Source organism: Chelonia mydas, chromosome 14 (assembly GCF_015237465.2).
Source record: "Chelonia mydas isolate rCheMyd1 chromosome 14, rCheMyd1.pri.v2, whole genome shotgun sequence".
Lineage (NCBI taxonomy): Eukaryota > Metazoa > Chordata > Testudines > Cheloniidae > Chelonia > Chelonia mydas.
In genome coordinates, this window is record NC_051254.2 from 35951757 (window position 1) to 35967621 (window position 15865).

A 15865-nucleotide genomic window follows, 5' to 3' on the forward strand; every position below is an offset into this window, starting at 1 on the left:
ACACTCACTTTTTCCAGGCTCGCACTGGGCTACTGCTTGGCTTTTTTCCCCTCTGTCTCTCTCTCTCTCTCAGCAAAGCCCTTCTGCCCACTCAGTCCAAATTCTTGGGCAGGTTCACACACCTCTTTATCTTAGGCGGGGGAGGGGGCTTCTGATTAACTCATCCTGACAGGTATGTGACTAGAAGGGTGTATTCACACATCAGTTAGAATACGTTTTTTAACTCAACCATAACAAGGTTTCGTCCAGCTCATTAGAACATCCCCCACCTCAGCGGAGGCTCAGGCTAGTCACCCAGGCTTGGCCCCACCCTACAATGTTCACCCAGCTATTTTTAGCACGCTAGCACAAGCCCTGCTAGTACGAGTCTGCCCGCCTAGGCTGGGGGCTCACCTTCAGCTGCCGTGTAGACGTACCCTCAGTGGTTCAACTACTGTCATGCCTTCAATTCGTTCCTGTGTATTAATTTGAATCAGAGTCCTAAGAATTCAAGTACTACTCAATGGGTACAATTTTCAAAAGCGCCCAAGTGACCTCAGAGCCTGCGTTCCCCTTTCAGAAGGACCTAAGGACTAGGGAATCTGCGTCTCATTGAAAGTCAATGTGATCTATGCTTCTGAGTCAGCTAGGCACTTTTGGAAATTTTACCCAACGTGCTTCAGGATGAAAGATGCTGGCACTTTTCAAATATGTCATGACTAGCATTTCTTCCATGCCTAACTGCTGTTTTTTTTACTTGACATTGGTTTTGTTGTTGTTGATGCTGCTGTAGCAAAGAGGTTGTGTTAACAAAAATCATTCACATCATTTATTTTATTTTGATAGCCATTAATCTGTTTAGGGTCTGATGCACTGGGTCTTAGGGAATGTCTACACTGCAAAGTAAGCCCAAACTCAGACTCAGGCTTGAGGATTTCAGTCTGACAAACGCACATTCAACCGCCATTCTACACCTACTGAGAATGTAATTAAACCTTCTTTTGCCAGGGCCTCTGTGATCAGGATCCTGTTTCATAAACCCAGGCAAAAGGGGGTACATGGGATCCCCTAGAATAACCATGGGAACAGTGACTCCATTTATGACATTGTCATTTGGAATAGTGTTTCGGCCTGTCCATGAAGGTAGACGCCTGGCTGACGGAAAACCCTGGCATCATGAACTTTTCCCGTGCAGCCCACATTGGCGTCCATAAATTGGCCTCTGTGGTTCCCAGGGGCCTGCATACCCATGGAGTAGTACCCTTTGCAGTGTATGTACTCCTGCTCCTTGAGGAGGGCAAGCAATGGGCTCATGAGTCCCATCAGTGGCCCCAGTGCAGTGGGGAAACCCCATTCTCTCCAAGCCAGCAGTTACTTCGGGGATATTGTTTATGCCCCCACCTTTGGATAAACCACACACCTGATCGCCTCAGAAACCTCGGCCACCACTTTACCTTCCAGTCAACTTTCCAACCCCAAACTGGTTAGCAACGGACCTGTAGGACTCTGGGGTGTAGAAACCCACTTTTGAACAGGAATGGCTTCCTTCGCGTATATGTCATGGTGCTGAAGGGTCTGGGCAAGCTGCTCACAAGGCTCCAGAAATCTAGCTTTCTTCATGAGCAAGTTCTAGTCATCCCAGGTCTGCATGACTATGGGGTCCCACTGGTCTGTGCTCGTGGCCCTGCTCCAGAAGCGCCAGTCTACACAGGGGGCATCAGCAGCTCTCCCGAGAGCCGTGAGCACCATCAGACAGTTTCAGTCTGACAGGTCTGTTTCACCACCCCCCCCCTCCGACAGGTGCCTTCTTCAGCAGGTCAGAAAATTCCCCCGAAACGTCCACCAGCGCTTCATGGAATCTCTGCACATTACCTGAAACAGGAGTGAAAGCACAAGCAAGTCAAGTGCTTCAAACGCTGACTCCTCCCTGTTGCTGGCTCCAGCCGTCGGGCACGTGTAGACTCAAAAGACAGCTCGGCCAGATGCCTTGGCAGGATGCAACAGCTTCTGGTAAAGTGCCACGGGATGGACAGTGACGTTTTCCCACAGGGCATCACAAAGGGCTAGAACGGCTACCGCTGGGGAGGGTGCTAGGAAACCTGGCACAGGCTGGTTTGACTTAGGTTTGCGTAGTGCAGCACAGATGCCTGAGCACTGGTGTGAAGCCCGGGGCCAGAAATTCTAAACCTTAGCTTAATATGCAGTGTGACGACGTGGGACTGTTCTCAATGTTTCCTCTGAATAGTGTGGGGGTGCCTCAGTTTCCCCATGCAGTTCTTAAGTATCTAGGTGGTGGGGTAAGGGTGTATGATCAGTGCAGAGGCCTAGAGGGCAGGTGTGTGCAGGGGTCTGGACACAGAGAATGGCCGACACCCTGTTTCCTGGCAACTGATGGCCTGGGCCCTTCCCCCCTGCAAGGTGAGAGCTAAAGGGGTTGAGAACAAAGGGGCCAGGAGGTCACCTGATTCAGGAAAGGAACAAAGCCCAGAGGAGGAGGGGCTGGAGGGAGTTTCAGTTTGGGGCTGTTGGGGAGTGGAGTGAAGTGCAGACGTGGTTGTCTGGCTCACTGACCCCGAAAATGGACCCAGCTGAGGGGTCCCGTTCTCTGCACCTACAAGCTCTGTTTTAGACCATGTTCCTGTCATCTAATAAACCTCTGTTTTACTGGCTGGCTGAGAGTCACGTCTGACTGTGAAGTTGGGGTGCAGGACCCTCTGGCTTCCCCAGGACCCCGCCTGGGCGGACTCGCTGTGGGAAGTGCACGGAGGGGCAGGGGATGCTGAATGCTCCGAGGTCAGACCCAGGAAGGTGGAAGCTGTGTGTCCTGCAGACAGTCTGCTCCCAGAAAGGAGACTTCCCCAGAGTCCTGACTGGCTTCATGGGGAGCAGTTCCAGAGCATCGCCCAGGGACTCCGTGACAACTGGTGGCAGAGGTGGGATGTACTGCACCCCGTGGATGGCGCTTCCTGCAGTAAGTGACTGGGGAGCAGTAAAACGAAGGGGGATTGAGGAGGACCAGGCGTGCTGAAGGCTCAGAGAGGAGCGGTTTCAGGGGGCGGTTAACCCCTGGGAGTGTGTGACCAGAGAGAAGGACTGTGCAGTAGTGGGGTCCCCCTGGGGACTGCGGTGAGCAGTCTCAGGGGCGGAGAAGCCTGCGGCTTGGCCCTTGGAGAGAGAAGGACTTTTGCAGTAACAGGGTTCCCCTGGGGATTGCAGCGAGCAGTCCAAGGGGCGGAGGAGTCTGCAGCTCGACCCTGGCAAAGAGGTGGTGACCTCGAGAAGGGCTGGCACACTAGGGGTTCTCCCTGGAAACCATGGGGAGCTGAGAGCACACAGGCCTGTGAGTCCACAACAACTTGGGAAGAGCGGAGTGATGGCCTGTCACCATCTCCTTAAGAGGGACATTGTAACCCTGTGCAGAAAGAGAAGGTTGAGCATTGGAAAGTTCACCAAAGCACAAAGAAAAGGAGTACTTGTGGCACCTTAGAGACTAACCAATTTATTTGAGCATAAGCTTTCGTGAGCTACACCTCACTTCATCGGATGCATACAGTATGCATCCGATGAAGTGAGGTGTAGCTCACGAAAGCTTATGCTCAAATAAATTGGTTAGTCTCTAAGGTGCCACAAGTACTCCTTTTCTTTTTGCGAATACAGACTAACACAGCTGTTACTCTGAAACCCACCAAAGCACAGTTAATCGTGCAGCTGGAGGAGGATGATCGCTCTAAGGGACAGATTCCTGACCGCAACTGGGGCTATAGCAGGATCTGGGAGCAGCTGGAGTAGTAGCCAGGCATCCTCAAGACTCCAGTCCCCAACCAGATGAGGGTCTTCACGATCGGGTTCCCCATCCAGGGATCGGAGATGGACAGGATTGGAGCTGAGTCTGAGAGAGCAAGAGGACTGTGAGAGACAGCGAGAGTCCAAGAAAGAGCTGCAGAAGCAGCAGCAGCATGAACTGGCGATGGTGGAGCAGAGAGGCATAAGGGACCTCCCAGGGGTAGGTGGGGATAGACCCCGGGGTGCCAGTTCCGCAGGGAACCTTGAGACTCAATTGCTGCCCCTGGTTAAGGAGGGGTGGGATGTAGGTGCCCACCTCACTGCCTTTGAGCGGCTGGCGATTTGAACCAGGGGGCCCTGCAGAAAAGCCCCGGTGTCTAGCTCCCTTGCTGGGCCCCAAGGCCATAGGCTCCGTCAGCCAGATGAGTGGGGTGGTGGACAGGCTCCCACTCCTCACCCCAACCTATACGTCTGTGTGGAGTTTCCTGGGGCCAGGCCCCTCGGACCTCCAGTGGGAACGGAAGGTGATGGTCAGTGGGGAGACATTCCTGGGGTGGCGTGATCCTGGGGCAGAGAGAACTGTTGTCAGGCCCGTGGTGGTGCAGCCTCAGATGCTGAGGGGCTGTGTGAGGGTCCCAGGGATGAAGCCCCTCGCCCTCCCTATGGCCCAGATCCCTGTGCAGACCTAGGAGGGGTGGGGCTGGCTGGTCGTTGGGGTTCCCCAGGCCCTGTTGTGGGGTGACTGTGTCTCTTTGGGACAGGATCCAGGCCCTGCTCCTGTAACTGCCAAGGGTTTGAATTTGAATCCAGGGAACCAATTGGTGGAGAGGGAAATGGTCAGTGAAAATGCAGATGACCTGGCTGGCAGCAGGGAGGAGCTGCTAGGCTCAGGCTACCTGTAACCAGCCCCTGGGGCTGGGTGGGACCGAGAGATTCTCCCCGCCCCCTTGCACACCGAAGTGGGGGCTCACGCTGGCTCTGATGCAGTGAGGAAAGCAGCGAGCTTGCTGCCTACCCCACTGGGACAGCAAGGGCAGAGCTGAGCACAGTGGGAGCTGAGACCCCAGCTGAGTGGGGGGAGACACAGGAAGGGCAGGGTATCTGTTGGGAGTGGCAAGGTGCTTGGTAAGGAAAGTCTGGATGAGCCAAGGCAGCCTTGTGAGCTGATGGCTTTGTCTAGTCAGAAGTGTGGAAGCTGAGGAGAGTGGAAGATGACTGTCCCTGAACCTTACCTGTTAGCTGGGTGGAGAAGTGTGACAGTGAAAGAAATGTGCCTGTGTCTGTCAGGGGTATTGACTTGCCTATGGAGGGAGCTACCCTGATCTCCAAGCAGTTGTCTGTGACCAGCCTTATGTGCTGGGACAAGGGGAATGAGACCCCAAGCTGTGTGTCTGGTAAAGGAGAAAGTGTGTCCGGCTCTTCTTTGTCTGTGGAGCAGACAGAAGGGGCCTTTCAGCCTGTGATGGTTGAGAATAGTGCAGTTGTCTCAGAGTTGGTTCTGGATTCAACTAAAGCCCAGGAAAGGAATAGTCCTAAGTTTGTGTCTGCTCAGGAGAATGGCCCTGTAACTAGGTCGCATCCAGTCCGTGTCTATGTAAAATGCCAGAACTCAGACAATTCTGATGCTTGTATTTTGCCTGTTGCTAGTGGGTGGCAAAGGGAAGGAGAATGCTTCTGACCTTTTACCTAGGAAGTCTGTAAGTTTGCCTGAAAGGGGATTGTGTAGGAATCCACCTGATGGGCCAGAGGTAATTCTGGATGTAAGTGAGACCCAGAAAGAGTCTGTTGTTGCTCAGGAAAGTGTTCCTCTAGAGCAAGCCCTAGGTAAAGAGGGTAAGAGCAGAATTTCTGTGAAGGGTGAATTGTTGCATAGAAAAGCCCCTAGGGAAAGTAATCCTTATGGAGTCTTTGCAAGCAGTTTACTGCAGCTGAAGAGTGTGAAAGTGATTTAATCAAGAAAGTTTCAGTTCCTAAGAGCCAGAAATTTTCTGTTGTGAATGAAGCCACTGACTTTCCTGTTGAAAGATCCAGTGTGGATAGCTTTGAGAAGGTCTCAGATGAAGTGAAAGCTGTTAAGAAAGTTAAACAGTCCTATAACCAAGTGGCTGTGTTTGGCCAGCTTGTTGGGGGAGACAAGGTTGTTGAGAAAAGAATGTCTCCATGCTAGTTCTGTAAGTGAACAGTATGTGGCCCAGATCAAGAAGGGGGCTCTTAACTAAGAGAGCCCGAATGGCAGCCCTCCAGACTGGAGCGCTGGGAGAAGACCCGATCCCAGTTTGACCCCCGGGGGTTTTGGGGTGGCCAAAGGGCACAGGCCGCATAAACTTTCCCACATGCGGCCTGCGAGTGCTATCGTCCACCCCCGACCTAAGGGAGGGCGTGAAACTGGAAGGGCCTGGTGTAACTCCCACCAAGGAATGGGAGAGATGCTGGGGCATCCATGGGAACGTTGGTGGCTTTGAACTTCCCCAGGTCACCGGCTAAAGTGACCCCGCTCAGTTCGATCTCGAAGGGGGGAGAGATGTGACGAAGTGGGACTGTTCTTAATGGTTCCTCTGAATAGTGTGGGGGTGCCTCAGTTTCCCCTATGCAGTTCTTAAGAATCTAGGTGGTGGGATAAGGGTGTATGATCATTGCAGAGCCCTAGAGGGCAGGTGTGTGCAGGGGTCTGGACACAGAGAATGGCCGACACCCTGTTTCCTGGCAACTGATGGCCTGGGCCCTTCCCCCCTGCAAGGTGAGAACTAAAGGGGTTGGAGAACAAAGGAATCAGGTGACCTCCTGGCCCAGGAAAGGAACAAAGCCCGGAGGAGGAGGGGCTGGAGGGAGTTTTCAGTTTTGATGCTGGCTGGGGACATGGAGTGAAGTGCAGATGTGTTTGTCTGGCTCACTGACCCCGAAAATGGACCCAGCTGAGGGGTCCCGTTCTCTGCACCTACAAGCTCTGTTTTGGACCATGTTCCTGTCATCTAATAAACCTTCTGTTTTACTGGCTGGCTGAGAGTCACATCTGACTGCGGAGTTGGGGTGCAGGACCCTCTGGCTTCCCCAGGACAATGCCTGGGCGGACTCGCTGTGGGAAGCGCACGGAGGGGCAGGGGATGCTGAATGCTCCAAGGTCAGACCCAGGAAGGTGGAAGGTATGTGAGCTGCGTGTCCTGCAGACAGTCTGCTCCCAGAAAGGAGACTTCCCCAGAGTCCTGACTGGCTTCATAGGGAGCAGTTCCAGAGCATCGCCTGGCGACTCCGTGACACCCTGTCCAAGGGATGGACCCCTTTCTCCAAGACCAGGGAGGTGGCAGAGCACAGACTGGTTTATGACATATATGAAACCTTTGCTGGTCAGCCCTGAACTCTGAATTCCATGATTCATCTTCTTCTGACACTTAATAGCTTTTCTATTTTAGCTGTAGCGATTCTTCAGACGCTCGGCCAAAAGGCAATCCCGCTTCCACATGGCACCTCAATTTCTCACTCTCTAAAGTGGGGATAATCCTGACCCACATTCAGAAAGTGGTTGATCTTCTCTCTTTCTTCCCAAGTCCCTGCCCTCCTTGCCCAGCCCCGGCCTCTGTCCTGTTCCCCAAACTTCCATGCCCATGTTAGTGCCTGTCTCACCCCCCCTCAACCTGCAAGTTCTCCTGCCAGCAAAGGAAAGCTGCTCCTGGATCTGGAGCTGCATTCACATATCCTGAGGGCTGTCCTGCACCATGGTCACCACGGGCAGGTAGTTCATCAACCTCCATCTGTGTCCCAGGTGCAGGCTGGCCTATGGTTCCTGCTCCCTCAGGCTCCTGGAGATGCTGAAATAGGGGTGGGGTTGGCGGAGCAGGAGAACACCCCATGAGGTTAAGAAATGGCAGTGAGAGCCTTTTCCCTCCCTGGGAGATTACGGTGTCCCTCTGTGGGGACTCCCTTCCTGGCGGATGCTGTGCTTTCGTTCCTGGACACTGCCAGGAGGCTCAGCTCCCAACCCTAGCAGCTGGGCTGTTCCATTCCCTACTGTGTACTGAAACTGCTTTTAAAGGACTATCCGAGCCCCTCACAGGCCTGCTCCCATTGCGGGTCTCTCTCCTGGCTGAGCATAGGCTGTCCTTATATCACCCAACAGGCCTGGATCCTAGTTACATGCTGCTCCTTCTCATGTGACCCCTGCACTTATTCCCTTCACTGGGGGATAGGTTCAGTTGAGCTACTCCCCCTTTCATGGCCATCTCACCCTGGGACAGCCTGAAACTGGAAACCTGTGCTCGAACAGTAACTGTTTGCTAGGAAAGGTGCTGAAGACACAACGGAAGAGGAAATCCTTTGGACTGGATTTAAATTATCTCAAAGGAAAGTGAATGAGAGAAAATGACCAGCATTATCCTCCGAGCGAAAGAAATAATTGAAGGTCAGAAAGGACCATTCTGTCCATCTTCTGTGTAACACCGGCCCTAGAACGGCACCGAGTGCTTCCTCCAGAAAACCATGACATGGGACTGAGCCAGAGCACGACTTCTGGAAAGACATCTCCATGCATTAGAGCCAGCTGGTCAGAAACAATCTTTCTTCTGCAGCGATGTGAAGTTAAAGGACACGGAGAAGAAGTAAACCTCTACTCGGGTTGTTACTGGAGCTGAAGCAGAGAGGCCAGGACAAACACGGCTAGGGCCCAGGACTGACTATCAGCAGATCTGCCGTTTTCTCTTCCTGGCTCTTTGACCATGAGCAAATCTCTTTGCTTCTGTGTGCCTCAGTTTCCACAACTATAAATAAAGCTACTCAAGGTTATGGTTTTTTCCCTCCTGTTTTGCAAGGTGGGGCACTTAGATACATTTGGGGCCTGCTATGGTACCAGTCTAGAGTGTATTTGTAAGCTGATGACCCCCACATGTAGATCAGACCCGATGGATAACACAAGCTCCGAATGACAGGCTTCAGCGTAGCAGCCATGTTAGTCTGTATTCGCAAAAAGAAAAGGAGTACTTGTGGCACCTTAGAGACTAACCAATTTATTTGAGCATAAGCTTTCGTGAGCTACAGATCACTTAATCGGATGCATAAAGTGATCTGTAGCTCACGAAAGCTTATGCTCAAATAAATTGGTTAGTCTCTAAGGTGCCAAAAGTACTCCTTTTCTTTTTACAAGCTCCTAAGTTTGTTCTGTGCTTAGCCCCGGGGGCGCAGTTGGGCTGGGTGGCCTTTTCTCGCTGTGCTGTGTGGAGCAGGTTCTGGGCACTAGGGATATAAAGAGACTCTCAAGGACTAATTCTTGAAAATAAACATCAATGAACTGCACCCCAATATAAAATCACTGCTGCTAACATTGGTGGGTGATAAAATAGTAGCAGAGTGGTAATTAATGATGAGGAGAGGGCAGTGACACAGAGCAATCGGATCCCTTGATAAGCTGGACCCATTCAAAGAAAACAAGTTTGAAAAGAACCAATTGAAGGGTCCTATACCTACCAACAAAGCATGCAAGCCACACCTACAGAAGGGGGAAGTGTATCCAGGAAAGCACTGACTGTGAAGAGGATTTAGGGGCCTTGCTAGGCAAGCCATTCAACATGAGCACCCAGGGTGATGCTGTTGTGAACAGGGCTAAAGCCATCATTAGATGTATGAAAAGAGCAGTGAGGAGCATAGGGAGGTGACACATTATGAGGAAGACTGATCATGGAATACTGCATCCAGTTTTGGCGTCCACCTTTGAAAAAAGATTTGGAAATATTGGAGATGGGGCAGCAAAAAGCAATGAAACATTTTGAGGGCTGGAGAAAAATGCCTGCAAGTGAGCTATTGAAAGAGCTCAGCCTGTTTAGATGATAAAAAAGATCGGGAGGTGACGTCATTGAAGCGTTGAAGTGACTTCATGGAGAGAAAAGATCGGGTATTAAAGGGCTCATTAATCTAGCAGAGAAAAGCATAACAAGAGCCAGTGGCTGGAAACTCAAAAGAGACCAATTCGTATTTGAAAGAGGGCACACATATTCAACCGTGAGGATGAATCACCAAAGGAAGAAACTAGAAAGGGAAGTGGTGGGAATTCCCCACCTCTTGATGTCTTCTAATGAAGACGAGATGCCTTTCTGGAACGTCTGCAGTCAAAAACTAGCTACTATGCTCTACAGAAAGCATGTGATATGCAGGGGGTCAGATGACATGCTCTAATTGTCTCTTCTGTCCATAAAGTCTGCTCATTTATGAAAAACTGAGAGTAGAATGGGGAGAAGCCTCTGATGTTTTACTGTGTTCGGCTTGAGCCCCGAACAATGAATGCTCATTGCGTGGGGTGATCCAGGGGAAGCAGCTGAAACATCCAATGTGGCTGGACAGGGGCAGGACATCAGCACTGCAGGGGAGGGGTGGGTGTGGCAGTGACATCACAAGGGCCTTTGGCAGGACCTCAGCCTATTGGACAAAGGTGGTGGGGAGGCGATGATCTCACACAGAGATCTTGACATCAGCCAGGCAGGACACGGGTGCAGGACAGGGGCAACCTCGGAGATCCCTGTGGCTTTGCTTCAGCATGTCTCCTTCTCGAGGTCTCTCCTGGAGGACTGAGAGAGCATTCACTTGCACATTCGTGAGCGCAAGGAGGACCCTCTTCGGAGTTTTCTCCTTTTCTTTTAGTGGTTTTGCTCAAAAACAGACGTCCCTGTAGAGAAGGTAAGAGCCTCAGAGAGGTTTGGAACCTGTTCAGTCTGATCCATCAGGAGCCGGCTGATTTTTAGGAAAGGAAAACACTAGATTGTGGGGGCAGCATTTTATTTCCGACCTAGGACTTTGTCCCTTAGAATCACTGGGACCTTTGGGGTTTCTCCTTTTTGTTTTCTCTTTTCCTCTGTCCCTCCTACCTTTCTCTTCTTGCTTCCTTTGTGCTTTTCCTCTGCTCTCCTCCCACCACCAGGAGCTCTGTGTGTGGAGCGGGGGCCGGGGGTGGGGGGGTTGTGGGAGGCCCTCATAGAGAGGTGAGACTGGACTAGTGCTCCGAGAGTGATCCCCTCGGCAGTGACCAGGGCCATTCTTTGGGCTATTTGATGAGAACCCTTAGCCTCCCACCCCTCAAAGTCTCAACCTTGATTGGCTGAGGAGGGGGCTATTGACAGGGAGGAAATTCTGGTCTTTGTTGTTCTCTTTTATGACCAAGCAAATAAGTCACAACCAGTTATATGTCTGACCAATGTGGATGCTGCTCTCCATTCATTGTCTCGGAGCAGTTCATGATCCTCTCGAACATTCCAATTCTTCTGAAATACTTGCTGAATAATTACTATGAACAATTGCTGGTCTGTAGCTCATTTGAGAGCAACTCTGCTACTGATTGGCTGCATCAGCTAAGACAAGTCCCTGCTCCTTTCTCAGCCTTCGTTTCTCCTTCTGTCAAGGATGAATAACAATCCTCTCCCACCTACCTCGCGATGGGTGGATGCTGGGGATCCACTGAAGAGTGTCACTTGGAGCAGTGCAGACTAGGAGGTGTCCTATCACACTGAGCCATATCCGATTATGACCTAATATTCGATTGGATTTGTATTTTATGCTTTTGAAATTGTGAAGAGCAGCAACTACTTAGCTCAGACTGAAGCTTCTCATCTAATTTTCTAGGTCATAGTGTCTCCCCTTTGTGTACGACGAGACAGTTTAATGCACTGTGACAAACAGGAGATGCTCTTGTTTTGCAAACAAATATTTTTGCAAAGAATTTTCATCCTACTTGTTACGATTTCAAGAAACAAAGTGGTTTCCTCTGAATGGATTTTCTGCCAGAAAACAGTTTCCATGAAAATGTTCACACCTTCTTTCCTGGGCTTTATCCCTGCCTCTGGGGGGTTCTCGTCTGTTAGTTAGAACAGGAGTCAGGACTGTTGTCTTCTCTTTCTGGCTCCGTCACCGCTTTGCTGTGTGACACCTTGGATAGGTCCAGTGAGAATAGGGTCAATTCTCTAACTCCAGACAGCAGGGAGCCTGGGTGAGATAAGGGATGTTAAGGCCCTCTGCGAAGGAGAAAGGGATGTTTCCAAGTGTTGAATGTCAAGAATTCTAAACTTTGCTAAAATGGCTAGTCTGGAGAAACAAGAACTAGTTGGGGCCAAACTTTAACCATTGTCTTTTTTAAAGCCCATTCAGGAATGTGAGTCCCAAAGAGCCATAGAGAGGGGGAGCAACTTGCCCAAAGTCCCACAGATCAAGAGGCAGCAATGGAAGCAGGAGTGACACTCCCTCTCAAAGGCAGGGGGACCAGACATTAGGGCCTGGTTGCAATTGTCAGCTGTGGGAGGGAGTGTGCGGCAGTGGTTAGTGAAGGGGTCCATCCATGGCTCTGACACTCGGTGTGACCCTGAGATGGTAGCTGAGGCCCGTTTGCCATCAGTAGGGTTGGGGTCCCATCGCTACAGGCCAGTGGGTGGGAGGTTCCAGGAAAGTGTGTAAAGTGCTGGGATGTCAGGATCCTGGAGGCGCTGTTACCTCCGCCCTAGGGCAGTGTTCTGCACCCCCCTGCTGCTGGCTGAGTTTCTCCGTCCCTTGGCAATCAGACAGACTCTTGTTTTCACCCGAGTGTCATCACCTTGCCTGCTGGCTGGGCAGGGTAACTCCTGAGGTCACCACCCTCTCCAGCCTGCCTTGGGCTTGGAGAGTGAGGAGGAGGGCGAGGGACGTCTGCTGACCCTGAACATCCGCCATCCATCATCCCATCACTGAGAGCAAGTGAGTGGCATTCGGGTTCCTCGGTGGCTTCCCCTGACAGTCTCTCCCCATTTCTGCCTCTCCCCAGACAATCTCCAAAGGGGGATTTCCTTTGCAAACAACCCCCAAGAGCCCCTCACTCTTAGGCCAGGCAGGGGCTTCTCCAGAGCCGTCTCCAGTGTGTTTGGAAAGGTTCCAGCAATGGGGCTCCCAGACCTTCCCGTTTGGGGGGCACTGTTCCCCAGGCTGAGAGTCTCTGAGCTGGGCCAGACCCTGTGAGCTGCTGAGCCTGGAAATCAATGGGGAATGAGGAGGGCCCTGGTCTTCCTGTGCCTAGGGTCTTTGTGACTTTGACATGGGGAATGGTTTCCCAGGAGAAGTCCGGACTCCTGGGTGCTGTTCCTTCTCTAGCTTGGGCGGGAGAGTGGCCTGGGACGACCGGAGGGGGCTGCTTGTCCAGAGTAACTGATGGTTTTTGGGACTGACCCCATTGCTGGAAAAGGATGAGACCTCCTGGATATTGCAGCAGCAGGGATTACGAGGGGGAACGTTGGGAGCAGATCATGCAATGAACTCCTGCCCGTATGTGTAGATGGCACTCCCTGCACTCCTGTAGGGGCAGAGGGGGCTCCTGTGGTTGGAGCAGGGAGGAGGAGGGACAGAAAAGACCCATGAGTAAAAGGCTGCCTTGAGCCCAGACTCACCCCTGCTCCCCACTCGGTTCCAGGATGGCCAGGCTCCTGCGGATGTTGAGGAGGAAGGCTGTACAGGTGGCCCCAGAGCCTGAGGGAAACAGCTGCCATCTTCCCAAGGGGCAGAGCAAGCCCTGCGTCCCCGCTAGCGGGGAAGCAGCTCCCGTCCAGGCCAGACGGCGGAAGTGCCCAGCCTTCTGGAAAAGGAACCCAGCTCCCGGCGCAGGCGCCGAGCTGGGAGACTCCCCAACCAGGCCCCAATGGAGCTGACCCAGGCTGCGGTTTTGCAGACAGGACCCAGCCCAGGAGGGGCGCCGGGCAGGGTGGCTCTGGGGCTTGTTGTGTGGACAGCAGCGGCCCCAGGAGCCCAGCCCTCGTTCCCATCAGGAGACATCACCCTGCCCACTCACTGAGGACCTTCCAGGCCCCGCAGGCCAGGAGGGGGAAGGTCCCTGTCCCAGCACCAGCAGCTCAGCAGGGGACAGCGGCAGCACCTGGGCCTCTGGCAGCAGCCAGGCCGATGGAGGCCACTGCTTTGCTCCAGGTGAGGAGCCAGGCTGGGCTCCGGGAGGGGTGAGGACGGGATGTGAACACCCTGGGCCCAGACGCTCTCCCAGTGATATGGCGGGGGGGGTCCCCAGCCCAGGTGTCTGGCCTGAGCCACACGAACCCCACTGAGAGCAGCAGCCGTCACACAGCTGCCCCTTCCGCACGGGGACCTGGGGGTGGGGGCATGAAGAGCTGCTGCCACTTTGGTCCTTGCTGTTCCGGGGCTGGGGGAATCGGCACCTCCCCTGGAGTCCTGGCCAGTGGAGGGGGGGCTCTGCTATGGGCTTCTGAAGCTGTTGGGGGCTGCAGGCATCCCTGAGAGGGAGGTTTGGGGCCCGATCTGCCCTGGGTGCCTGAGGTGGGAAGGGGGGTCTTGAATCCTGCTCTGCCCACCACGCCCCGTCCTTCCCTCCCTGGTGCAGGGACCCCCCTGGATTCAGAGCAGGAGGAAGGGGTGGACTTGGCCAAAGATGAAGCTGCTCTCAAGGTCATCCGAGAGCAGCTCCAGTGCAGAGATAAGGTACAAATGTTCCCCACCTGGGCTGGAACCAAGATTGCCCTGTCCCTTCCCAGCATCCCCACCCCCTGCCAAGGGTCTTGTTCCTCATGATCCACCACCCCTAATGGGGCCCTTTTACATCCATGATGTGGGACCCCCAAGATGGGGGTGTTTGTCCCACAACAGCCGAGGTCGTCTCCCCCCACAGGCATTGTCCCAGTTCCTGATCCTGCTTGTGTAGGAGTCGTGGGGGATTTGGACAATAGGCGGGTCTCCACAATCCCCCATTGAGGCCTGAGCCCTGGAGCTGGTTTGGGTGGGGTAGGAAGGTCCCTAGCTAACAGGTTCTCTCTTGCTATACCCCACTCCCGGTGGGTCCAGGATGAGGGGCAGCAGCTCCTGTTCCTTCAGGCCATCTAGCCCGCATGTCTGGCTGCACGGGAGAGAGGGGAGGACACGCTGGAGCCGCGCTGCTGCAAGGCGGCTGTGGTGAAGAGGATCGTGGTGAGTGAGACACGCCATACAGCAGCTGGAGGGAGGAGAGAGACATGGGATTGGCAGGGGTATGGCCGGGCTAATGGGTGGGGGCTGGGTGGTGTTGGAGGGGGTAGCAGAGGACAAGGATTGCTGGGGCTGAAGACTTGGGAGAAGGGAAGGGAGAAATTGTGAGATTGGTCAGTAGTGGGCAGGGGGGGAATTGTGGGGCTGGACGGCAGCTGAGAGTGGGGGACAAGGAATCACATGGTCCCAGCTTGGTGGTCGGGATAGGGCTGAATGGGGGCAGTTTTGACAGGGAGGAGGAGAGAAGGGGATTGGGAGTGAGCTGGGCAGGAATCCGGGAAGGGGGACAAGTTTGATAGGCAGGAAGAAATTGGAGGAGCGGGAGGTGGTGGGGGATCCTGCTGGCCATGTGGGGCACTGGCTGTGTCATCTCCTCACTGGGAGGTGTCAGTTGGGCCTGAATCTCACACGCTCCTTTGTCTCCTTCGCGTCTCACAGGAGCTCATCGAGGAGCTTCCCGATGACTCGTCACCCAGCGCCGTCCTCGCCCACTCCCTGGCTGCAGTGGGCAACCTCTGGTACCGAGACAGCCCCACCCCGCCAGCTCCACTCACCCCAGGGCTGCTCAGGCCCAAGGCTGGGAGTCACCGTCACTGTCCCTCCCAGGTCACCTCCCAAGAGTGGCGCCTCTGGCACAGATGGTGGGGTGGGAAGGTTCACTCTCTCCATGACAGGGGCCTTGGGGAGGGGCTCACTCCCGGGCTCAGATACAGGAGGGGCAGAAGGCTCCAGGGAACAGGAGCTATTCCTGTCCTGCCACTATCTGTCTGTGACGCCTTGGCCTTGTCATTCCCTAGCTAAGTGCCGCAGTTTCCATTCTCGCCAACCTGTGCCTCTATCCCTGTGGCTTGGTGTCCGTGTTGGCGACAGTCCCACCCCCGTACTGCACAGTCTAATACCAGCTCCTCTCTCTTGCCAGCACCATGAAACCTGCCCAGGAGCCAGCCCTAGAGACCCACCTCTTGCGAGCTGCCCTTCACTCCGTCTTCACCCTGGGCATGGAGAAGGACACCACCGGCATCCAGGTACCTCCTCCTCCATCCTCCTCCTCTTCCAGAGTAGTCCTTGGTCCCTGCTCCCTTGATTCGCTGGAGCTCGAGCTTTAGGGGTGGGGTAGCGGAGATGCAAC

General features: G+C 53.7%; 1 long non-coding RNA gene across 1 annotated transcript; it reads left to right on the forward strand.

Annotated features, from left to right (window-relative positions):
* Window positions 1-14139: 14139 nt before the first annotated feature.
* On the forward strand, window positions 14140-15762 carry LOC119567745. The gene is made up of 4 exons (XR_005227741.2): window positions 14140-14196; window positions 14557-14679; window positions 15175-15254; window positions 15656-15762. It is a non-coding gene; the product is annotated as an uncharacterized LOC119567745 (long non-coding RNA).
* The last annotated feature ends 103 nt before the right edge of the window (window positions 15763-15865 follow it).